The sequence below is a fragment of the Ranitomeya variabilis genome, chromosome 1 (assembly GCF_051348905.1).
Source record: "Ranitomeya variabilis isolate aRanVar5 chromosome 1, aRanVar5.hap1, whole genome shotgun sequence".
NCBI lineage: Eukaryota > Metazoa > Chordata > Amphibia > Anura > Dendrobatidae > Ranitomeya > Ranitomeya variabilis.
This window is the reverse complement of record NC_135232.1, coordinates 2,966,801-2,993,227: the sequence shown is the minus strand read 5'-3', so window position 1 is coordinate 2,993,227 and position 26,427 is coordinate 2,966,801. Positions and strand designations below refer to the sequence as shown.

Genomic DNA, 26,427 nt, shown 5'->3' with positions numbered 1-26,427 from the left:
ACCCCCACATCCCACCACAGGGGTCCCCCAATAGCTTGCAGCAGGTCTCCCCCCACATCCACCACAAGGGTCCTCCCCAATAGACAGCAGGTCACGCCCTCCCAAAACCCGACCACTAGCATGTCGCCCTCAAACCCCACCACCAGGGTCTCCCCAATAGCCAGCAGCAGGTCGACCCCACTAAAAGGGGTCCACCCCGTAAGCAGCAAGTCACCTCCAAACCCCACCACAGGGGTCCCCCTCAATAGCCAGCAGGTCACCCCCAAACCCCACCACAGGGGCCCATCAATAGCCATCAGCAGGTCACCCCTCCACAAGCAGGTCGCCCCCACTAAAAGGGGTCCCGCAACAAGCAGGTCGCCTCCCCAAACCCAACCATAAGCAGGTCACCCTCACTAAAAGGGGTCCCCCGCACGCAGATCGCCCCCAAAATCACACCACAGGGGTCCCACCATAGGGGTCACCCCAATAGCCAGCAGGTCTCCCACCCCAAACAAGTCACCCCATAAGCAGCAGGTCACCCCTAAATCCCACCACAGGGGTCCCCCACAAAAGCCAGAAGCAGCGGAGCCCACCAAAATCCCACCGCAGGGGTCCCCCACAATAGCCAGCAGCAGCGGAGCCCCCCAAAATCCCACCACATTGGTCCCCCACAATAGCCATCAGCAGCGGAGCCCCCCAAAATCCCACCGCAGGGGTCCCCCACAATAGCCAGCAGCAGCCGAGCCCCCCCAAAATCCCACCGCAGGGGTCCCCCACAATAGCCAGCAGCAGCCGAGCCCCCCCAAAATCCCACCACAGGGGTCCCCCACAATAGCCAGCAGCAGCGGAGCCCCCCAAAATCCCACCGCAGCTGTCCCCCACAATAGCCAGCAGCAGCGGAGCCCCCCAAAATCCCACCGCAGGGGTCCCCTACAATAGCCAGCAGCAGCAGCACCCCCCAAAATCCCACCGCAGGGGTCCCCTACAATAGCCAGCAGCAGCGGAGCCCCCCAAAATCCCACCACAGGGGTCCCCCACAATAGCCAGCAGCAGTGGAGCCCCCCAAAATCCCACCGCAAGGGTCCCCCACAATAGCCAGCAGCAGCGGAGCCCCCCAAAATACCACCGCAGGGATCCCCCACAATAGCCAGCAGCAGCGGAGCCCCCCCCAAATCCCACCGCAAGGGTCCCCCACAATAGCCAGCAGCAGCGGAGCCCCCCAAAATCCCACCGCAAGGGTCCCCCACAATAGCCAGCAGCAGCGGAGCCCCCCAAAATCCCACCACGGGTCACTCCCCACACAGACAAGTAGGTCTCCCACCACAGGGCCTCCCCCCAATAGCGAATAGCGATCGGCAAGTAGCATTTTTCCCCCTGAAACCACTGACCTCCATGGCGTCCACAAGCTGTCATGCTGCTGTCCTCTCTCTGCCGCCTTGGAGAACACGCCCCCTCCCGATAGGACACGCCCCCGGGAATGACGTCACACCTGGAAGGAGCCCATACACTCTAGCATCTACCCTAGCATTTACAGCAGCAGCGCCGTCCTGGTTGTGTGCAGCTCGTGTTCTCTGGTGTCAGCCAGCAGCAGGTTTCCCGCCATTCCGGTGAGATTACAGGAGGGTTTGGTGGAGTTTTGGTGCTTGTGGTGAATCTGTGAGGGGAGGGCGCGGGGCGAGGGGAGGGCGCGGGGCGAGGGGAGGGCGCGAGGGGAGGGCGCGGGGGGAGAGGGGAGGGCGAGAGGAGGGCGCGAGGCGAGGGGAGGGCGCGAGGCGAGGGGAGGGCGCGGGGCAAGGGGAGGGCGCGGGGGGAGAGGGGAGGGCGAGAGGAGGGCGCGGGGCGAGGGGAGGGCGCGGGGCGAGGGGAGGGCGCGAGGGGAGGGCGCGGGGGGAGAGGGGAGGGCGAGAGGAGGGCGCGAGGCGAGGGGAGGGCGCGGGGCGAGGGGAGGGCGCGGGGGGAGAGGAGGGCGCGAGAGGAGGGGGCGGGGCGAGGGGAGGGCGCGGGGCGAGGAGGAGGGGGCGGGGTGGGGAGGAGGAGGAGGGGGTGGGGAGGAGGAGGAGGGGGTGGGGAGGAGGGGGCGGGGCGAGGGGAGGGGAGAGCGCGGGGCGAGGGGAGGGGAGAGCGCGGGGCGAGAGGAGGGCGCGGGGCGTGGGGAGGGCGCGAGGGGAGGGCGCGGGGGGAGAGGGGAGGGCGAGAGGAGGGCGCGAGGCGAGGGGAGGGCGCGGGGGGAGAGGAGGGGGCGGGGCGAGGGGAGGGCGCGGGGCGGGGAGGAGGGGGCGGGGCGGGAGGAGGAGGAGGGGGCGGGGCGGGGAGGAGGAGGAGGGGGTGGGGAGGAGGGGGCGGGGCGAGGGGAGGGGAGAGCGCGGGGCGAGAGGAGAGCGCGGGGCGGGGAGGAGGAGGAGGGGGTGGGGAGGAGGGGGAGGGGAGGGGAGAGCGCGGGGCGAGGGGAGGGGAGAGCGCGGGGCGAGAGGAGGGCGCGGGGCGTGGGGAGGGCGCGGGGTGTGGGGAGGGCACGAGGGGAGGGCGCGGGGGGAGAGGGGAGGGCGAGAGGAGGGCGCGAGGCGAGGGGAGGGCGCGGGGGGAGAGGAGGGCGCGAGAGGAGGGGGCGGGGCGAGGGGAGGGCGCGGGGCGGGGAGGAGGGGGTGGGGAGGAGGGGGCGGGGCGAGGGGAGGGGAGAGCGCGGGGCGAGAGGAGAGCGCGGGGCGAGAGGAGGGCGCGGGGCGAGAGGAGGGCGCGGGGCGAGAGGAGGGCGCGGGGCGGGGAGGAGGAGGAGGGGGTGGGGAGGAGGGGAGAGCGCGGGGCGAGGGGAGGGGAGAGCGCGGGGCGAGAGGAGGGCGCAGGGCGTGGGGAGGGCGCGGGGCGTGGGGAGGGCGCGGGGGGAGAGGAGGGCGCGAGAGGAGGGGTCGGGGCGAGGGGAGGGCGCAGGGCGAGGAGGAGGGGGCGGGGTGGGGAGGAGGAGGAGGGGGTGGGGAGGAGGGGGCGGGGGGAGGGGAGAGCGCGGGGCGAGAGGAGAGCGCGGGGCGAGAGGAGGGCGCGGGGAGGAGGAGGAGGGGGCGAGGGGAGGGGAGAGCGCGAGGGGAGGGGAGAGCGCGGGGCGAGAGGAGGGCGCGGGGCGTGGGGAGGGCGCGAGGGGAGGGCGCGGGGGGAGAGGGGAGGGCGAGAGGAGGGCGCGAGGCGAGGGGAGGGCGCGGGGGGAGAGGAGGGGGCGGGGCGAGGGGAGGGCGCGGGGCGGGGAGGAGGAGGAGGGGGCGGGGCGGGAGGAGGAGGAGGGGGCGGGGCGGGGAGGAGGAGGAGGGGGTGGGGAGGAGGGGGCGAGGGGAGGGGAGAGCGCGGGGCGAGAGGAGAGCGCGGGGCGGGGAGGAGGAGGAGGGGGTGGGGAGGAGGGGGGGCGGGGCGAGGGGAGGGGAGGGGAGAGCGCGGGGCGAGGGGAGGGGAGAGCGCGGGGCGAGAGGAGGGCGCGGGGCGTGGGGAGGGCGCGGGGCGTGGGGAGGGCGCGAGGGGAGGGCGCGGGGGGAGAGGCGAGGGCGAGAGGAGGGCGCGAGGCGAGGGGAGGGCGCGGGGGGAGAGGAGGGCGCGAGAGGAGGGGGCGGGGCGAGGGGAGGGCGCGGGGCGGGGAGGAGGAGGAGGGGGTGGGGAGGAGGGGGGGCGGGGCGAGGGGAGGGGAGAGCGCGGGGCGAGGGGAGGGGAGAGCGCGGGGCGAGAGGAGGGCGCGGGGCGTGGGGAGGGCGCGGGGCGTGGGGAGGGCGCGGGGCGTGGGGAGGGCGCGAGGGGAGGGCGCGGGGGGAGAGGGGAGGGCGAGAGGAGGGCGCGAGGCGAGGGGAGGGCGCGGGGGGAGAGGAGGGCGCGAGAGGAGGGGGCGGGGCGAGGGGAGGGCGCGGGGCGGGGCGAGGGGAGGGCGCGGGGCGGGGAGGAGGGCGGGGCGGGGAGGAGGAGGAGGGGGCGGGGCGAGGGGAGGGGAGAGCGCGGGGCGAGAGGAGGGGGCGGGGAGGAGGAGGAGGGGGTGGGGAGGAGGAGGAGGGGGTGGGGAGGAGGAGGAGGGGGTGGGGAGGAGGGGGGGGGGGCGGGGTGAGGGGAGGGGAGAGCGCGGGGCGAGGGGAGGGGAGAGCGCGGGGCGAGAGGAGGGCGCAGGGCGTGGGGAGGGCGCGGGGCGTGGGGAGGGCGCGAGGGGAGGGCGCGGGGGGAGAGGGGAGGGCGAGAGGAGGGCGCGAGGCGAGGGGAGGGCGCGGGGGGAGAGGAGGGCGCGAGAGGAGGGGGCGGGGCGAGGGGAGGGCGCGGGGCGGGGAGGAGGAGGGGGCGGGGAGGAGGAGGAGGGGGCGGGGAGGAGGAGGAGGGGGTGGGGAGGAGGGGGCGGGGCGAGGGGAGGGGAGAGCACGGGGCGAGAGGAGAGCGCGGGGCGAGAGGAGGGCGCGGGGCGAGAGGAGGGCGCGGGGCGGGGAGGAGGAGGAGGAGGGGGTGGGGAGGAGGAGGAGGGGGGGGGGGGGGCGAGGGGAGGGGAGAGCGCGGGGCGAGAGGAGGGCGCGGGGCGGAGAGTAGGGCGCGGGGAGGGGAGAGCGCGGGGCGAGAGGAGGGCGCGAGGGGAGAGCGCGGGGCGAGGGGAGAGCGCGGGGCGGGGAGGAGGGGGCGGGGCGAGGGGAGGGGAGAGCGCGGGGGCGAGAGGAGGGCGCGGGGCGAGGGGAGGGGGAGGGGAGAGCGCGGGGCAAGAGGAGGGCGCGGGGCGAGGGGAGGGGGAGGGGAGAGCGCGGGGCGAGAGGAGGGCGTGGGGGGAGAGCGCGGGGCGAGGGGAGGGGAGAGCGCGGGGCGAGGGGGGGCGAGGGGGGGGAGAGCGCGGGGCGAGGGGGGGCGAGGGGAGGGGAGAGCGCGGGGCGAGGGGGGGGCGAGGGGAGGGGAGAGCGCGGGGCGAGGGGGGGCGAGGGGAGGGGAGAGCGCGGGGCGAGGGGGGGGCGAGGGGAGGGGAGAGCGCGGGGCGAGGGGGGGGCGAGGGGAGGGGAGAGCGCGGGGCAAGGGGGGGGCGAGGGGAGGGGAGAGCGCGGGGCGAGGGGAGGGCGAGGGGAGGGGGAGGGGAGAGCGCGGGGCGAGAGGAGGGCGCGGGGCGGGGAGGAGGAGGAGGGGGTGGGGAGGAGGGGGCGGGGCGAGAGGAGGGCGCGGGGCGAGAGGAGGGCGCAGGGCGGGGGGGGGGCGAGGGGAGGGGAGAGCGCGGGGCGAGAGGAGGGCGCGAGGGGAGAGCGCGGGGCGAGGGGAGGGCGCGGGGCGAGGGGAGAGCGCGGGGCGGGGAGGAGGGGGCGGGGCGAGGGGAGGGGAGAGCGCGGGGGGGAGGGGGAGGGGAGAGCGCGGGGCGAGAGGAGGGCGTGAGGGGCGAGGGGGGGGCGAGGGGAGGGGAGAGCGCGGGGCAAGGGGGGGCGAGGGGAGGGGAGAGCGCGGGGCGAGAGGAGGGCGCGAGGGGAGAGCGCGGGGCGAGGGGAGGGGAGAGCGCGGGGGCGAGAGGAGGGCGCGGGGCGAGGGGAGGGGGAGGGGAGAGCGCGGGGCGAGAGGAGGGCGCGAGGGGAGAGCGCGGGGCGAGGGGGGGGCGAGGGGAGGGGAGAGCGTGGGGCGAGAGGAGGGTGCGAGGGGAGAGCAAGGGGAGGGCGCGGGGCGAGGGGAGGGCGCGGGGCGAGGGGAGGGCGAGGGGAGAGCGCGGGGTGAGATCAGCGCTGCTCCTGCTTCCTGTGACTGCGGCTCCTCAGTGTTGGGGATGTTAACCCCTTAGTGACGGAGCCAATTTGCTGCTTAACCCCTTCATGACCGGAGCCTTTTCCGTGTTCGGTTCTCGCTCCCCTCCTTCCCAGAGCCATAACTTTTTTATTTTTCCGTCACTATGGCCAGGTGAGGGCTTGTTTTTTGCGGGACGAGTTGTACTTTTGAACGACGTTGGTTTTACCATGTCGTGTAACAGAAAATGGGAAACGAATTCCAAGTGTGGTGAAAAAAAGTGCAGTCCCACACTTGTTTTTTTGTTTGGCTTCTTTGCTCGGTTCACTAGATGCTAAAGCTGAGCTGCCATTATGATTCTCCTGCTCATTACGAGTTCATAGACACCAAACATGTCTAAGTTCTTTATTATCTAAGTGGTGATAAAAAAATTCCAAATGTTACTAAAAAAAACTACAAAAATTGCGCCATTTTCCGATACCCGTAGCGTCTCCATTTCTAGTGATCTGGGGTCGGGTGAGGGCTTATATTTTGCATCCCGAGCTGACGTTTCTAATGATACCACCTCTGTGCAGATATGATCTCTTGATCGCCTGTTATTACATTTTAATGCAATGTCGTGGCGACCAAAAAAACGTAATTCTGGCGTTTAGACTTTTTCTCCCTACGCCGTTTAGCGATCAGGTTAATCCTTTTTTTTATTGATAGATCGGGCGATTCTGAACGCGGCGATACCAAATATGTGCAGGCTTGGTTTTTTTATTGTTTTATTTTGAATGGGGCGAAAGGGGGGTGATTTGAACTTTTATATATTTTTTTTGTTTTTTTCATATTTTTAAAAACATATATATTTTTTTACTTTTGGCATGTTTCAGTAGCCTCCATGGGAAGCTAGAAGCTGGCATAGCCTGATCGGCTCTGCTACGTAGAGTGATGCTCAGATCGCTCCTATGCAGCTGAATTGCAGACTTATGAGTGCTGACCACAGGGGGGCGCTCACAGCATTCTGGCATCAGCAATCGTAGAGGTCTGGAGACAGGGCCGGACTGGCCATCGGGCAGTTCTGGCAAATGCCAGAAGGGCCGATGGCAATAGTGGGCCGCTCGAGTGTGCCGCTGTCGGCACACTCCCCCCGCTGTCGGCACACTCCCCCCGCTGTCGGCACACTCCCCCCGCTGTCGGCACACTCCCCCCGCTGTCGGCACACTCCCCCCGCTGTCGGCACACTCCCCCCCGCTGTCGGCACACTCCCCCCGCTGTCGGCACACTCCCCCCCGCTGTCGGCACACTCCCCCCGCTGTCGGCACACTCTCCACGTTGTTGCGGCACACTCCCGGCCCCGCATTCAACTATACCGGCGTCATAGACGCCGGTACAGTTGAATGCAATGATGGAGGAGAGAGCGTCTGCTGACGCCCCCTCTCCCATCATTCCCCGCTCTGCCTGCCGCTGACACTGCGGGTGCGCGATGACATCATAACATCACGCACCTGCTGTGTGACCGGGCGGGCAGACTGCGACTGCTGAGACCGGAGCTGGGAGCAGCGCGGGGCAGGAAGAGAGAGGTGAGTAGAGCGTTTTTTTGTTTTTTTTTTATCAATGAGTGATGACTGGATTGTGGAGCTATTGAGGGGGGCTGCCTGCCTGCATTACATTCTATGGGGGCTGCCTGCATTACATTCTATGGGGGCTGCCTGCATTACATTCTATGGGGGCTGTGATGTATTACATTCTATGGGGGCTGTGCTGTATTACATTCTATGGGGGCTGTGTTGTATTACATTCTATGGGGGCTGTGCTGCATTACATTCTATGGGGCTGGCTGCATTACATTCTATGGGGGCTGTGCTGTATTACATTCTATGGGGGCTGCCTGCATTACATTCTATGGGGGCTGTGCTGTATTACATTCTATGGGGGCTGGCTGCATTACATTCTATGGGGGCTGGCTGTATTTCATTGTATGGGGGCTGTGCTGTATTACATTCTATGGGGCTGTGCTGTATTACATTCTATGGGGGCTGCCTGCATTACATTCTATGGGGGCTGTGCTGTATTACATTCTATGGGGGCTGGCTGCATTACATTCTATGGGGGCTGGCTGTATTTCATTCTATGGGGGCTGTGCTGTATTACATTCTATGGGGGCTATGCTGTATTACATTCTATGGGGGGGCTTTATTACATTCTATCGGGGCTGGCTGCATTACATTCTATGGGGGCTGGCTGCATTACATTCTATGGGGGCTGCCTGCATTACATTCTATGGGGGCTGCCTGCATTACATTCTATGGGGGCTGTGATGTATTACGTTCTATGGGGCTGTGCTGCATTACATTCTATGGGGGCTGTGATGTATTATGTTCTATAGGGCTGTGCTGTATTACATTCTATGGGGCTGTGCTGTATTACATTCTATGGGGGCTGCCTGCATTACATTCTATGGGGGCTGCCTGCATTACATTCTATGGGGGCTGTGCTGTATTACATTCTATGGGGGCTGGCTGCATTACATTCTATGGGGGCTGGCTGTATTTCATTCTATGGGGGCTGTGCTGTATTACATTCTATGGGGGCTATGCTGTATTACATTCTATCGGGGCTGGCTGCATTACATTCTATGGGGGCTGTGCTGTATTACATTCTATGGGGGCTGTGCTGTATTACATTCTATGGGGGCTGTGCTGTATTACATTCTATGGGGGCTGCCTGCATTACATTCTATGGGGGCTGCCTGCATTACATTCTATGGGGGCTGTGCTGTATTACATTCTATGGGGGCTGGCTGCATTACATTCTATGGGGGCTGGCTGTATTTCATTCTATGGGGGCTGTGCTGTATTACATTCTATGGGGGCTATGCTGTATTACATTCTATGGGGGGGCTTTATTACATTCTATCGGGGCTGGCTGCATTACATTCTATGGGGGCTGGCTGCATTACATTCTATGGGGGCTGCCTGCATTACATTCTATGGGGGCTGCCTGCATTACATTCTATGGGGGCTGTGATGTATTACGTTCTATGGGGCTGTGCTGCATTACATTCTATGGGGGCTGTGATGTATTATGTTCTATAGGGCTGTGCTGTATTACATTCTATGGGGCTGTGCTGTATTACATTCTATGGGGGCTGCCTGCATTACATTCTATGGGGGCTGCCTGCATTACATTCTATGGGGGCTGTGCTGTATTACATTCTATGGGGGCTGGCTGCATTACATTCTATGGGGGCTGGCTGTATTTCATTCTATGGGGGCTGTGCTGTATTACATTCTATGGGGGCTATGCTGTATTACATTCTATCGGGGCTGGCTGCATTACATTCTATGGGGGCTGTGCTGTATTACATTCTATGGGGGCTGTGCTGTATTACATTCTATGGGGGCTGTGCTGTATTACATTCTATGGGGGCTGCCTGCATTACATTCTATGGGGGCTGCCTGCATTACATTCTATGGGGGCTGCCTGCATTACATTCTATGGGGGCTGTGCTGTATTACATTCTATGGGGGCTGGCTGCATTACATTCTATGGGGGCTGGCTGCATTTCATTCTATGGGGGCTGTGATGTATTACATTCTATGGGGGCTGTGATGTATTACATTCTATGGGGGCTGCCTGCATTACATTCTATGGGGGCTGCCTGCATTACATTCTATGGGGGCTGCCTGCATTACATTCTATGGGGGCTGCCTGCATTACATTCTATGGGGGCTGCCTGCATTACATTCTATGGGGGCTGTGTTGTATTACATTCTATTGGGGCTGTGCTGCATTACATTCTATGGGGCTGGCTGCATTACATTCTATGGGGGCTGTGATGTGTTACATTCTATGGGGACTGCGCTGTATTACATTCTATGGGGGCTGCCTGCATTACATTCTATGGGGGCTGCGATGTATTACATTCTATGGGGGCTGTGCTGTATTACATTCAATGGGGGCTGCCTGCATTACATTCTATGGGGGCTGCCTGCATTACATTCTATGGGGGCTGCCTGCATTACATTCTATGGGGGCTGCCTGCATTACATTCTTTGGGGGCTGTGCTGTATTACATTCTATGCGGGCTGGCTGCATTACATTCTATGGGGGCTGGCTGTATTTCATTCTATGGGGGCTGTGCTGTATTACATTCTATGGGGGCTATGCTGTATTACATTCTATGGGGGGGCTTTATTACATTCTATCGGGGCTGGCTGCATTACATTCTATGGGGGCTGTGCTGTATTACATTCTATGGGGGCTGTGCTGTATTACATTCTATGGGGGCTGTGCTGTATTACATTCTATGGGGGCTGCCTGCATTACATTCTATGGGGGCTGCCTGCATTACATTCTATGGGGGCTGCCTGCATTACATTCTATGGGGGCTGTGCTGTATTACATTCTATGGGGACTGCCTGCATTACATTCTATGGGGGCTGCCTGCATTACATTCTATGGGGGCTGTGATGTATTACATTCTATGGGGGCTGTGATGTATTACATTCTATGGGGGCTGCCTGCATTACATTCTATGGGGGCTGCCTGCATTACATTCTATGGGGGCTGCCTGCATTACATTCTATGGGGGCTGCCTGCATTACATTCTATGGGGGCTGCCTGCATTACATTCTATGGGGGCTGTGCTGTATTACATTCTATGGGGGCTGCCTGCATTACATTCTATGGGGGCTGGCTGCATTACATTCTATGGGGGCTGTGATGTATTACATTCTATGGGGGCTGTACTGTATTACATTCTATGGGGGCTGCCTGCATTACATTCTATGGGGGCTGTTCTGTATTACATTCTATGGGGGCTGCCTGCATTACATTCTATGGGGGCTGCCTGCATTACATTCTATGGGGGCTGCCTGCATTACATTCTATGGGGGCTGTGATGTATTACGTTCTATGGGGCTGTGCTGCATTACATTCTATGGGGGCTGTGATGTATTACATTCTATGGGGGCTGCCTGCATTACATTCTATGGGGGCTGTGTTGTATTACATTCTATGGGGGCTGTGCTGCATTACATTCTATGGGGCTGGCTGCATTACATTCTATGGGGGCTGTGATGTGTTACATTCTATGGGGACTGCGCTGTATTACATTCTATGGGGGCTGCCTGCATTACATTCTATGGGGGCTGTGATGTATTACATTCTATGGGGGCTGCCTGCATTACATTCTATGGGGGCTGCCTGCATTACATTCTATGGGGGCTGTGTTGTATTACATTCTATGGGGGCTGTGCTGCATTACATTCTATGGGGCTGGCTGCATTACATTCTATGGGGGCTGTGATGTGTTACATTCTATGGGGACTGCGCTGTATTACATTCTATGGGGGCTGCCTGCATTACATTCTATGGGGGCTGTGATGTATTACATTCTATGGGGGCTGCCTGCATTACATTCTATGGGGGCTGCCTGCATTACATTCTATGGGGGCTGTGTTGTATTACATTCTATGGGGGCTGTGCTGCATTACATTCTATGGGGCTGGCTGCATTACATTCTATGGGGGCTGTGATGTGTTACATTCTATGGGGACTGCGCTGTATTACATTCTATGGGGGCTGCCTGCATTACATTCTATGGGGGCTGTGATGTATTACATTCTATGGGGGCTGCCTGCATTACATTCTATGGGGGCTGCCTGCATTACATTCTATGGGGGCTGTGTTGTATTACATTCTATGGGGGCTGTGCTGCATTACATTCTATGGGGCTGGCTGCATTACATTCTATGGGGGCTGTGATGTGTTACATTCTATGGGGACTGCGCTGTATTACATTCTATGGGGGCTGCCTGCATTACATTCTATGGGGGCTGTGATGTATTACATTCTATGGGGGCTGCCTGCATTACATTCTATGGGGGCTGCCTGCATTACATTCTATGGGGGCTGTGTTGTATTACATTCTATGGGGCTGGCTGCATTACATTCTATGGGGGCTGTGCTGCATTACATTCTATGGGGGCTGCGATGTATTACATTCTATGGGGGCTGTGCTGTATTACATTCTATGGGGGCTGCCTGCATTACATTCTATGGGGGCTGGCTGCATTACATTCTATGGGGGCTGGCTGCATTACATTCTATGGGGGCTGCCTGCATTACATTCTATGGGGGCTGTGATGTATTACGTTCTATGGGGGCTGTGATGTATTACGTTCTATGGGGGCTGTGATGTATTACGTTCTATGGGGCTGTGCGGCATTACATTCTATGGGGGCTGTGCTGTATTACATTCTATGGGGCTGGCTGCATTACATTCTATGGGGGCTGTGCTGCATTACATTCTATGGGGGCTGCGATGTATTACATTCTATGGGGGCTGTGCTGTATTACATTCTATGGGGGCTGCCTGCATTACATTCTATGGGGGCTGGCTGCATTACATTCTATGGGGGCTGGCTGCATTACATTCTATGGGGGCTGCCTGCATTACATTCTATGGGGGCTGTGATGTATTACGTTCTATGGGGGCTGTGATGTATTACGTTCTATGGGGGCTGTGATGTATTACGTTCTATGGGGCTGTGCGGCATTACATTCTATGGGGGCTGTGCGGCATTACATTCTATGGGGGCTGTGCGGCATTACATTCTATGGGGGCTGTGATGTATTACGTTCTATAGGGCTGTGCTGCATTACATTCTATGGGGGCTGTGCTGTATTACATTCTATGGGGGCTGCCTGCATTACATTCTATGGGGGCTGCCTGCATTACATTCTATGGGGGCTGCCTGCATTACATTCTATGGGGGCTGCCTGCATTACATTCTATGGGGGCTGCGATGTATTACATTCTATAGGGGCTGTGATGTATTACGTTCTATAGGGCTGTGCTGCATTACATTCTATGGGGGCTGCCTGCATTACATTCTATGGGGGCTGCCTGCATTACATTCTATGGGGGCTGCCTGCATTACATTCTATGGGGGCTGTGATGTATTACGTTCTATGGGGGCTGTGATGTATTACGTTCTATGGGGCTGTGCGGCATTACATTCTATGGGGGCTGTGCTGTATTACATTCTATGGGGGCTGCGATGTATTACATTCTATGGGGGCTGTGATGTATTACATTCTATGGGGGCTGCGATGTATTACGTTCTATAGGGCTGTGCTGCATTACATTCTATGGGGGCTGTGCTGTAATGCTGGATACAGCTGTAATTATATGTTATATAGTGGTGTTACACTCCCCTCACTTCTTGTAACCTACAAGTGTACAAAGATATTATACAGTCACCATGTGACAAGTGGGCCTGTGTGACTTCAAATGCCAGGGCTGAATTTTAGTCCCAGTCCGGCCCTGCCTGGAGACCTCTGGTTGTCATGCCGACGATCATGTGACGGGAGTCAGCGGCCAGATGACCAGAAGCGCTTGCTAAATGTCAGTGTTTGACAGCAGCGTTCAACTAATTAACCCCTTCACCCCGAAGCCTGTTTTCACCTAAGTGACACGGCCAATTTTTACAATTCTGACCACTGTCACTTTATGAGGTCATAACTCTAAAACGCTTTAACGGATCCTGGTGATTCTGACATTGTTTTCTCGTGACATATTGTACTTCATGATAGTGGTAAAACTTCTTCGATATGACTTGATTTTATTTGTGAAAAAAACAAAAATTTGTCGAAAATTATGAAAATTTAGCAATTTTCAAACTTTTAGTTTTTATGCCCTTAAATTAGAGAGTTATATCTCATAATATAGTTAATAAATAACATTTCCCACATGTCTGCTTTACATCAGCACAATTTTGGAAACATAATTTTTTTTTGTTAGGGAGTTATAAGGGTTAAAAGTTGACCAGCGATTTCTCATTTTTGCAACAAAATTTGCAAAACCATTTTTTTTACGGACCACCTCACACTTGAAGTGACTTTGAGGGGTCTATATGACAGAAAATGCCTAAAAGTGACACCATTCTAAAAACTGCACCCCTCAAGGTGCTCAAAACCACAATCAAAAAGTTTATTAACCCTTCAGGTGCTTCACAGGAATTTTTGGAATGTTTAAAAAAAATTGAACATCTAACTTTTTTTTCACAAAATTTTTACTTCAGATCCAATTTGTTTTATTTTACCAAGGGTAACAGGAGAAATTGGACCAAAAAAGTCGTTGTACAATTTGTCCTGAGTACGCCGATACCTCACATGTTGGGGTAAACCATTGATTGGGCACATGGCAGAGCTCGGAAGGGAAGGAGCGCTGTCACGATATGGTATGAAATATCATAAGTTAGTTTTCTTGCTAGCAAGCTGTGGGCTAAAAAAGCCCCCCCTTCCCTTTCACTCAGCCAAGAGCTGCCTTGCCAAGGTACATGGGGGAAGAGCGTTTTATTGCCTAAAGGAATGTTTACGACCAGGTAGAATCTTCCTCCAGCAAGAACTGGATTCTAAATCTCTAGAACACATGGAAGTTCTTTGTTCCATTTTTGTAAGATATAAGGCAGACGATGTAAGATAGGAAAATGGTACATATATCTTCTTATTCTCCCTCGGTGGATCTACGCATCACTCTAAATACGGGCGTCTAACTCCATCGGGTGAAGAAGTAGGGATTGCTCTGTAAATAATAGGACATATTTGATCTCATCGGAATGCCCACGATAATACGAGATGTATGCTGGGTATGGTACGTTTATGACATGTGCTGTAGCGAAGTTATAGAAAGTAAACAAATTTAAGGTTGCCTTACTCAAACTGAAGAAAGGGGAGGGTGATCCTAACTCAACCCTTTCTGTGAGGTCACAAGCTGTAGGTTATAAAGTTGCTGGCAGGCTTCCAGGGGGGAGTTGTGAGTTTTTACCTGAAGCGACCTGACTGCGAGTGCTAATGCACTGGGATAGATGGAAACCCCCCTAGCCTGGTTGCCTGCAATGCTCTGAACAACTGTAAGTGTATTTCTCATGTTGTTCCCTGTTTTTTTATAATTACCTTGTACATATTTGCAATGGTCTCATTTGTAACATCTTTGTAAAATATTTTGATAAAAAGCACTGCCTACATTTTGTGGGGTATATTATTTCATGCCAGTTCTTCCTCCCTGCTCTAAAAACGAACCCTAAGTCTCTTGAAGGGAAATGACGCTACTGTTTTGGGTTTGCTTCGGACTCGTTTAATCGAGGCTGGTGGCAGCTTACCGTGTGCAGGCTTTTGGGGGTCACTGTAGCGACTGCGGCTTGATAATTATTGTTCCTGCCTGCGTGGGAGTAGTTATCGCGTCGCTGCAGCGCGCCCAATAGCCAGTACATAGCAGGCAGCGTTTCTGGCGACGAATTACCCTAGGTGCAGTACCTAATCTGACCTGAGAGTAAGGGGGGCGCCAGAGAGCTGCAAGTGTTGAGTGGAACTGTAAGCGGGATACACAAATCCCTGCAGTTCATGGTATATTGAAGAGCAGTGGGATACCTAAAATAAGCCCCTGCTGTAAACTAAGAGGTCAATAACCTCGTGTGTGTGTTTTCATCACATTGTGGCAGTGGAGGGATAACTAGGATAAGCCCCCTGCACATGTGATAGCCGTCTGCTGGTCTAAAGTCACCCCAATCCGTGACATATTGTGGGCAGCGGCTAAGGGATCTTGACAGTCACGGTGTGAATCGTGACATATTGGTGGCAAGGCGGTGGGATCTTAGAGCATTAGTGATTTGGTTTGAGCAATCATTCCTCTCGCTAAAAACTTGCAGAAAGTTCTTGCGAGAACTCTGCGCAAATAAGTTTGGGAGAACGAACTCAGTGCTTATTAGTTGTGAGACAATTGTGTACTGGTAATTATCCCCCCCCCCCTTTCTCTTCGTTTTTCTATCCTATCTTTTATTTGGCAACCATGGTTGTGCTGGGAGAAACCTTTTATAAGAAGCAGTCCGAGGACACTCTTATGGCCTTGTGCATGTCACAGCAGATTGACTGTACCAACAAAACCAAGGCTCAAATGGTCGCTGAACTGGTGTAATTTGAAGCAGACCAAGCCAGGCCACAGAGCCCAGAGGCCACAGAGCCCAGAGGCCGCAGAAGCCGGCACCAGCGAACATGGTGCTGCAGCAGAGATCCAACCACTGAATGCTGGCCCTGTTAGCAATCCGGGTGAATTGGACCCCCACCTGCAGGCGGCCTTGAAAGAATTCCCCACTGACGACCATGAGGGACGTCGGCAGCTGATTCAGCAATACCGGCAGGAGGCCGAGGCCCGAGCGAGAGGCCCAAGCGCAGCGGGAGTACCAGCTGCAGATGGCCCGACTGCAAATGCAGGGGTCGTCCCAGTCCAGTCGTGAGCCCAGCAGCACTCAGACACCAAAGCCCCGGCCCGACCACTTTCCTGTTATGGAAAAGGATGGGGACTTGGACACTTTTCTGCGGGCCTTTGAGAAAGCCTGCAGAGAGTACCAGCTGCCTACACAAGAATGGGCACAATACCTGACACCAGGGCTGAGAGGAAAAGCTCTGGACCTCAAGAACAAGATGGTGACTATGAGGCTATCAAGCAGGCCCTCATAGCCAAGTACCAGCTTACGCCCGAGGTGTACCGTAAAAAGTTCCGGACCCTCCAACGTGGCCCACACGACAGTTACAGTGATGTGGTGCATGGACTGGGGACCCACTTTGACCAGTGGACCCAAGGACTGTCAGTGACCACCTTTGCACAGCTGCGAGACCTGATGATCAAAGACCAGTTCTTCCATCTTTGCCCAACTGAGGTGCGACAGTTCGTGATGGACAGAGAACCCAAAGTCGTGATGAAAGCAGCGCAGATTGCCGATGCCTATGAGGCCAACCGTAGATCGGAAGTGCGGAAGCCAGTCACCACCAGCTGGAGAGGGGGTAAGCCTGCATCCAACGCCAGTACCCCTGCCAGCCAACATACCAGAGGTCCTGTCCCCGTGGCCAGCAGCACCAGACCTACCACCGAAATTCGCCAGTGTTACCACTGCAGGCAGACTGGTCACATCAGTCCCCAATGTCCAGCCAAGCAGAAGAACCCCTCATCCAAGGCCCCAGGGCCTAATGCAGCAGTTCTTTTGGTGGGTGGTGTGGCTGGGAGGGGGTGTGATAACGTACAGCATGTCATTGTGGGAGGTCATGTTGCTACAGGCCTCAAGGGCTGAACGAACCCTCATCCGACCCGAACTGGCGGCCCCTGAAGAAATCATTCCGGGGAAAACCCTAACTGTCACTGGGATTGGGGGCATCAGCTGTCCCTTACCGATGGCCCGGGTTTATATTGATTGGGGTGCCGGGAGCGGGGTGAAGGAAGTGGGGCTGTCTGATAATTTGCCCACTGATGTTTTGTTGGGGACTGATTTGGGGAGGTTGGTGGCACACTTCGTCATTGACACCCCTCCCCAATCTACTAATGAGGGTAAAGTTAACCCTGATGATGATGATGATGATGATGATGGGAAATCGCTTGTGTTACCTGACCATGCTTTATCTTGTAATGTTGCATCTGATAACCATTTTTTCCTTGGATTGATGGTGCAAATGTTGTACCTGTGGGGGGGCGTGGCTATGTAGTTGGAGCGAGCAGACGCACTTAGCTGGAGCTCCTAACATCCTGCCATTATCCGGGCACATTAACCTCCTTAAAAGCGGAACGATTACCACCTACGGTTCTCCTGTGGCACCGGGAGGTGAACGGCTGCAGCAGACGGTATTCTGAAGCTGGAGGACGGCTTGGGACCCGGGGGAGTCTGTGAGTGCAGCGGGACACACGAGGCGGCGGCCATCTTTGTGGGCGCGCGCCCAGAGGATCGCAGGAGCGGTGCAACTTTTAACAATACCGCCGGGACTTCAGCACTCCTGGGCGGCTCTGCAGCATAGTCCGACAGCACGGGGGACCTGAGGAGAGGATCGGCGGTACTGGCGAGAGGCGGCAGACACTCTGCAGGTGCGCACTCAATCAGGAGGAGCTGCTGCACTAAGTACTATCCGGGCAGCGCGTCAGGAGAGGTGACTGTTATCGGCATTCATTATAGTGGGGACTATCGGTGTGTGCCCTGAAATAGTGGCCCCGGTCTTCCCCCCAGTCTGAATATACCTCTCTCTGTCGGCGCTAAAGATTTGGAGGGCTTGGCACCCCTTCTTGCTGCTGACTCCGTGGAGCTGTGGCCCTTCTCCTCCCCCCTGGTGCGCTGAGTTTACTCACTTCAATTGATTAGACTTTGCTGCATATAATCTGACCCGTTGTGATTGGGGACTCCCTGCCTGTCTCGTGACTCCTTGCTGCCACCATTTTACTTTCCACCTCAAAGAATCATGCAGCACTCAAAGGGTTCGGCAACTGCCGACAAATTGAAAAAATTTGCCAGAGAGGAACCCTCTGATGGTGGTCGGAACCTTAGGAACAGCTCCTCACTAGCGTCACGTAAGGGCCGTCCATCAGATAGTAATGAAGAGGGGGTACAGGATGACTTAACCCTTAAACGCGCCTCTGAGCAATTAATGCAGGCTATATCCTTGACCAGATCTGCTCTTACAGAAAAGATAGAAGACGTGCACACTGAGGTGGGGCGCCTGAGACGTGATATGCAAAGTATGGGAGGTCGCATTACGGAGGTGGAAACAAGAGTTTCCCAAATGGAAGATGTAATTCCCCCTATGGAGGCCAAATTGACAAAGGTGGCTGGCTCCATTAATGCTTGGAAACAGAAGGCAGATGATCTGGAAAATAGACTACGCCGAAATAACATCCGGATTGTTGGTCTACCAGAGCGGTCTGAGGGCCAGCACCCTGAAGAGTTTTTGGAAGACTGGCTGAAATCCTCCTTGGGGGGTGAGTTCTCCTCAACTTTCTCCGTAGAGAGAGCCCACAGAGTTCCTACGAGACCTAATCCCCCGGAGCCCCCCCGAGGCCTCTCTTGGCGCGCCTCCTCAACGGTAAAGATAGGGACGCTATCCTGCGTCTAGCAAGGCAGAAAAGCCCTATTAAATTTCACAACACCACCATTTCAATCTTCCCGGATTTTTCGGTGGAGCTTCAGAAACAAAGGGCACGTTTCATCGACATCAAGAAACAACTCAGAGATCGTAATGTCATATATTCCATGATATACCCTGCTAGGTTGCGGGTGGTTTATGAGGGTACCTCTGTGTTTTTTACTGACCCAGAGGAGGCGGTTGAATGGCTGCGCACCCACGGTGCGACCAATGCAAAATAATTCTAAAATATTTGTGCTATTACTTACGAAATGGAGCTTCCAAGAAAGGCGTCGAATTTATCAACAATATCGGACGCTGATTTCAGTGAGGATATCCCCGTTTTTTCTTCTCAATAGGAGTATGGGACTTCACTCCTACACTGTTTGGTTTTTTTATACACTGTTCTTATCTTGTAGTTTGGTTCAAACTTGTTCTACAAAAAATTGCTGTCAGGGAGATGTGTTTTTCCACTGTATTTCAGGAACATGTTGGCGTAACAATGTTTATAATATGCAACTAAGAAGGTATGGCATCTAATCTTACATGGTTGACATGGAATGTGAGAGGCCTGGGATCACCACGAAAAAGAGTTAAAGTATTTTCCCAGATAAAGCGTTATCACCCACATGTAGTCACTCTGGTAGAAACGCATTTGACAAGGGACTCGGCCTGATATGTCCAGAAACCGTGGGTACAGTGGTCTGTTCACACATTTCATACGAGCTACTCTAGAGGGGTCTCGTTGTTAATCCATAAGGATATTAGATGGGAGGTCGGAGAGATATGGAGAGACACTGAAGGGCGTTTTATTTTTGTACACGCATGGATTGATTTGAAGGAATATGTTATTATTTGTATATATAATCCCCCCCCTGCTAATTTATCCATCATAAAAAAGGCATTGGGATTTACTTTAAACTACCCAGATGCACATATTGTGTGCATGGGCGATTTTAACCTGGTTATGGATGAGGGTCTTGACAGACTTAGACTTGAAGATAGGGCTCCAGGGGAGACTCTAGGCCGATCTCGTTTATTCACATTCATGGAGGGCAGTGGCTGGTTGGATTTATGGAGGATACAATACCCAGATAAAAAAGAATACACCTGCCACTCGTCAGTTCGGCGCACTTTATCTCGCCTGGATTATATCTTTGGCTCCAGCAATTTGGCCATTTGGGTAGAGGAGGTACAGCATGGGAATAGAGGTATTTCAGACCACAGCCCAGTAATCCTTAAACTTAACTTTGGTCAGAAGAGGCAGGAGAGGGTTTGGAAACTAAATCCATTTTGGTTAAAACTGATTGGCCCCAATGATAGAACTCTAGAACAACTAGACTGTTTCATAACATCCGACCCAGAGCCACAAAATATAAATATGTTTTGGGACGCTCTTAAAGCGTTCATGAGAGGTTGCTTGACGTCTACAATCTCCTACATTAAACGGAAAACCTCTCGTGAAGATGATGAGATGGAACAACGACTAAGGGACTCAGAAAAGGCCTATATCGCTAATCAGACCAGTGTGAATAGGGCAGAGTGGTTGTTATCTCACAGATTACATGCACAATATGTTGACACTAAATCCAAACGTAAACTTTTCTTCACTAGACAAAAGGTACCGTCACACTAGGCGATATCGCCAGCAATCCGTGACGTTGCAGCGACCTGGATGGCGATATCGCTGTATTTGACACGCAGCAGCGATCTGGATCCCGCTGTGAAATTGCTGGTCGCTGCTAGAAGGTCTGCACATTATTTGGTCGCTAGGTCGCCGTGTATCGCCGTGTTTGACAGCAAAAGCGACGATACCAGCGATATTTTACACTGGTAACCAGGGTAAACATCGGGTTACTAAGCGCAGGGCCGCGCTTAGTAACCCGATGTTTACCCTGGTTACCAGCGTAAAAGTTAAAAAAACAAACAGTACATACTCACCTGCGCGTCCCCCAGCCTCTGCTTCCTGACACTAAAGCGCCGGCCCTAAACTGAAAGTGAAAGCACAGCGGTGACGTCACCGCTCTGCTGTTAGGGCCGGAGCTCAGTCAGTGTCAGGATGCAGAGGCTGGGGGACGCGCAGGTGAGCATGTACTGTTTGTTTTTTTAACTTTTACGCTGGTAACCAGGGTAAACATCGGGTTACTAAGCGCGGCCCTGCGCTTAGCAACCCGATGTTTACCCTGGTTACCCGGGGACCTCGGCATCGCTGGTCGCTGGAGAGCGGTCTGTGTGACAGCTCTCCAGCGACCACACAGCGACGCTGCAGCGATCGGCATTGCTGTCGCTATCGCTGCAGCGTCGCTTAGTGTGACGGTACCTAAACTTACTTTGAACTGGGGAATCAGTCAAGCAAACTACTAGCCTTCATGGTACGACAACAAAATACATCGAATACTATACTTAAAATCCGAAACCCAGATGGCATAATAGTGACCTCCACGAGTGACATACTTCTATGCTTTCAGGAATATTATAAAAAGTTATATCGTTCTCAAGGGGACCTTAATACGGTGGACTGTCTGGGTTACTTGTCAGATATTGAATTTCCTGTGTTGAGCTCTGCACAACAAGCTTTTTTAGATGCAGATTTTACTTTGGAGGAAATTAATACTGCTATAGCGGACATGGCCTCTGGGAAGGCACCGGGCCCCGACGGGTTCCCCATAGAATTGTATAGGCAATATCGTGACCACCTAGCACCGAGTCTTTTGAGGGTGTTCCGGGAAATTTGGAGAGGGGGAGGTTCTTTGCCAGATTCTTTTTATGATGCAAATATTATAGTTTTAAAAAAGGAAGATAAAGACCCCCTGGAATGTGGATCATACCGCCCTATATCACTGGTAAATGTTGACTATAAGATTTTCACTAAAATACTAGCCACTAGATTGAATGCAGTAATATTAGATATAATACACCCAGACCAGACCGGATTTATGCCTGGTAAAAACACGTCTATTAATATTAGGAGGGTCCAGTCGGTAACACAATATAGCTCACTAAAATTGGAAAACAGATGGGCTTTGGCCTCGCTAGACGCGGCCAAGGCGTTTGATTCCCTTGAATGGTCCTTTTTAAATGCATGTCTGCAGAAATATAATTTCGGCCCCAAGTTTCAAAAATGGATTAGCGCAATATATATGAAACCTAAAGCTCGGATAATAGTCAATAATTCCAGGTCAGATGCTTTCCCCCTAATGAGAGGGACCCGGCAGGGCTGCCCCCTTTCGCCGGCCCTTTTTGCCCTCGCTATCGAAGCACTAGCGATACGTATGAGATCTGCCCCGTCTATTAAAGGTATTACAATAGCTAACCGTGTAGAGACTGTTGGCCTGTATGCAGATGACATGGTAGTTTTTATGGATGATGTGGAAGAGACACTACCACAGGTGATTTCCATCATAAATAAATTTAGTGGGTACTCCGGATTATATATAAATTGGGACAAGTCCTCCTTGATGTCTCTCTCCCATGCTTCGGCTGATCACCTTGAGAAGCTATCACCATTACCAGTAGTGTCCCATTTTAAGTATTTGGGAATAAATATACCTAGGAGTAGTGAGCTGGATTTACAGCTTAATGTTCTGCCATTATTAGATCTAGTCAAACATAAATTTACGGTATGGGAGAAATTGCCATTGTCTGTCTCTGGTCGTATAAATCTAATTAAGATGATATTACTTCCGAAGCTTAACTATTCCCTCCAGCACAGTGCAGTTCCCGTCCCCAGATCCTTTTTTTCAAACCTAAACTCCTTAATATCATCTTTTGTGTGGGGGAAATCTAGACCTAAACTTAAGCTGTCTACTTTGCAAAGATCCAAACAGATGGGGGGTGTAGCGTTACCTAATTTTTTTCTATATTACTTAGCCGGACAATTAAGAGCACTGAGTGCGTGGATGCCTGGGGGTCATCTTCCAAACTCGGAAAGTCATCTGGCCCATGCAGCAAAAACGGAGTGTTTACTGGGTTTTTTAGAAATAGACAAACCCAATACCCCTAAATTGTTACCACTCCTTCGCCTAGCGAGATCGGTTTGGCGTCAGGGGAAAAAGGTCGCTCACTTTGAAAATATTATAGCCAAAATGCCATTGTGGAACAATGAGTGTCTCCGGGAGCTGTTAGATCACCCATCTACCCAATTTTGGACCTCGCATGGGATTGCTTCCATTAATAATTTATACGAACAGGGTGTGTTGATGTCTTTTGAACAACTACGAGTTAAATGTGATATTCCAAGATCCCAATTCTTTCGTTATTTGCAACTTAGATCTGCGCTACAATCATATATACGCAGAATGGGGCCTATGTCAATAATATCGTCCCTTCCGTTAATAGGGATCCTCAAATCACAGGGGCCCCGAGGTCTCATTTCCACTCTATACACACATCTATTGTCTGTGGGTGCGGATTCTGAGGTACTGCCGGTTAAAGGGAAATGGAAGCTTTTAATTCCAGATCTTCAGGATGAGGACTGGGAAATGATTTTAGAGTCCCCATCCAAGGTATCCCCATCGGCTAACAATAAAATGATCCAAATGTATATAATACATCAAGCTTATCTAACCCCGTCGCGGCTATTTAAAATGGGTAGGGGCGGCTCCTCGGAATGTCTGAGATGTCATGTAGAGGAAGCGGATTTTCTACACATGATATGGGGCTGTCCAATCATTCAATCCTTTTGGAGGGAGGTGACATCCTTGCTGTCCTCTCTAATGCATACTTCTGTCCCCTTAGATCCGTTAATATGTCTATTCGGAGTACTTGATGAAGAGATATGGGGACATCATGTACAAATTCTTCTGAGAGAAACACTTTTTTTAGCAAGGAAAATAATAGCTTTAAGATGGATGGGGAACAATAATCCGTCGCTCAGAGCATGGATCGATCTGGTGAACTCGGTAATACCTTTTGAACGCACACTATACCAGAATAGAGGTTGTATGGGAAAATTTGAAAAGATATGGGAGATATGGAACTCTTCATACCACACCATGTCATCACGTGATGGATAGCCTAGCTTTTCTACATTATTTGACAAATTTTCATTGGTTACTGCCTCTTCTCGATGTTTAAAATATATGTTTGCTACAGTGGGTGTTAGTTTTTTATTTTTCTTTTGGCAGCAAGATGATTGAGTGTTCAGAAAAAAGAGTCTAAAGTTTTGTTGTAGATTCTTTGGGTGTACTGTAATGCTTTAACTTTTCTGTGAACGAAGTCATGTAACATTTTGTGTATTAAGATGACTGGAATCATACTTGTTTATCAATTCGGTTACAATATTATGTGCACCTTGTTATGTTCAATAAACGAGTTTAAAAAAAAAAAATGTTGTACCTGTGCCAACGGCATCTGATAATGATGTTTCTGTGAAAGTTGATGTGTCCATAGGTACAGGAGTGCTCAGCCACGTCGCTCTGCGGAGTGAGACGGCTGAGGAACCTCTAGCAGGGGCAAGTGTCGGTGCTACAAGAAATGGGGAGATACATGGGAACCGTGAGGAGGGTGATGCCATGCAATTGACCAGTGCCACCGAGGAAGGTAACTGGCCCATAAGTAGCAATGCTCCTGAGGTAATGGGGGTGGATGGGGAGGTAGAGCCCATAGCAGCGTCGGCTGATGGGTCTGTAGAAACCCCCGGGGAGACAGCCTACGTAGCTGCTGTCACCCGCAGTCAGAGTGCCCGGGACGCAGATAACTGTCTGCCTCCCGGACCCTCCTCAGTCATCAGTGTGACTGAACCAGAGGTGGACCCAGTGCAGGTCCAAGAGGGTTCCCGTGGGGAAGGGACCCTGACATCGCTTTTGGCTTCCCCTAGCCAGGAGTTTCAGGCCGCTCTGCACACAGATGCGAGCCTTGAGAGTTTGAGACAGCTCACCGGGACGTCATTCTCCGAGTCTGATAAGGAGAAGGTGTTCTGGGAAGGAGGAAGGTTGTACCGGGAGACAGTACCCGGAGAATCACAAAAGGAGTGGTTGAGGGAAAGACAGCTGGTCGTCCCGCAGCAATTCAGGGGTGAGTTGTTGCGGATTGCCCATGAGATTCCGCTAGCTGGACACTTGGGGATCAGCAAAACTAAGGCCCGGCTGTCTCAACACTTCTATTGGCCTAAGATGGGGACAGATGTGTCCAACTACTGCCGCTCCTGTGTCACCTGTCAAAGAGTGGGGAAGGCGGTGCCTGCTCTTAAGGCTCCCCTGATCCCTTTGCCAGTGATAGAGGAGCCTTTCCAGAGGATTGCGGTGGACATTGTGGGCCCGCTGGCCGTCCCCAGCAGCTCTGGAAAGCGATATATTCTTACTGTGGTAGACTACGCTACCTGGTACCCAGAGGCAGTAGCTCTGTCGTCAACTAGGGCAGATAAGGTGGCGGATGCCCTGTTGGCCATCTTTTCACGTGTAGGATTTCCCAAGGAAATGCTTACTGATCAAGGGACCCAATTTATGTCTCACCTAATGGAGGCTCTCTGTAAGAAAATGCAGGTGAAACACCTGGTATCGAGTGCGTATCACCCACAGACCAATGGCTTGTGTGAACGCTTCAATGGTACCCTCAAACAGATGCTATGCATGCTGGTTGAGACACAAGGGCGCGTGTTGTGAATTTGCTTTTTGCTCCCTCTAGTGGTTACTAGTTTTTTGACTCTGGTTTTTCTGTCATTCCTTTTATCCGCACCTGGGTCGTTAGTTAGGGGTGTTGCTATATAAGCTCCCTGGACCTTCAGTTCAATGCCTGGCAACGTAGTTATCAGAGCTAGTCTGCTGTGCTCTTGTCTACTGATCCTAGTTCCAGTTATATCAGCTAAGTCTGCCTTTTGCTTTTTGCTATTTGTTTTGGTTTTGCATTTTTGTCCAGCTTGTTCCTAATCTATATCCTGACCTTTGCTGGAAGCTCTAGGGGGCTGGTGTTCTCCCCCCGGACCGTTAGACGGTTCGGGGGTTCTTGAATTTCCAGTGTGGATTTTGATAGGGTTTTTGTTGACCATATAAGTTACCTTTCTTTATTCTGCTATCAGTAAGCGGGCCTCTCTGTGCTAAACCTGGTTCATTTCTGTGTTTGTCATTTCCTCTTACCTCACCGTCATTATTTGTGGGGGGCTTCTATCCAGCTTTGGGGTCCCCTTCTCTGGAGGCAAGAAAGGTCTTTGTTTTCCTCTACTAGGGGTAGCTAGATTCTCCGGCTGGAGCGTGTCATCTAGAATCAACGTAGGAATGATCCCCGGCTACTTCTAGTGTTGGCGTTAGGAGTAGATATATGGTCAACCCAGTTACCACTGCCCTATGAGCTGGATTTTTGTATTCTGCAGACTTCCACGTTCCTCTGAGACCCTCGCCATTGGGGTCATAACAGTTTGCCAGGCCAGTATTAAATGTTTAATGCATTGCAGAAGAGGGATTATAAGAAAGAAGATTCTGAGTTTTTTTTTTCTTCTTCCCCTTTACCTCAGAGTGGCTATGCTTGCTGCAGACATGAATGTCCAGACCTTGATTACAAGTGTGGACCAGCTGGCTACTCGTGTGCAGGGCATACAAGACTATGTTATCAGAAATCCTAGGTCAGAACCTAAAATACCGATTCCTGAACTGTTTTCCGGAGACAGGTTTAAGTTTAGGAATTTCGTGAATAATTGCAAATTGTTTTTGTCCCTGAGACCCTGTTCATCTGGAGATTCTGCTCAGCAAGTAAAAATTGTTATTTCGTTCTTACGGGGCGACCCTCAGGATTGGGCTTTTTCGCTGGCGCCAGGAGATCCGGCATTGGCTGATCTTGATGCGTTTTTTCTGGCGCTCGGTTTACTTTATCAGGAACCCAATCTTGAGATTCAGGCAGAAA

General features: G+C 53.7%; 1 protein-coding gene across 2 annotated transcripts in view; it reads left to right on the top strand.

The window, feature by feature from the left end:
* The first annotated feature begins 1,449 nt into the window (after positions 1-1,449).
* The window catches only part of LOC143801430 (uncharacterized), a 977,383-nt gene continuing 952,405 nt past the window's right edge, over positions 1,450-26,427 (top strand). Inside the window, exon 1 of one of the 2 annotated variants that reach the window (XM_077281249.1) lies at positions 1,450-1,589. The gene's annotated coding sequence lies outside the window, so the exon portion shown is untranslated. The remainder of the gene's footprint in view (positions 1,590-26,427) is intronic. The other variant, XM_077281248.1, reaches the window with a different exon arrangement.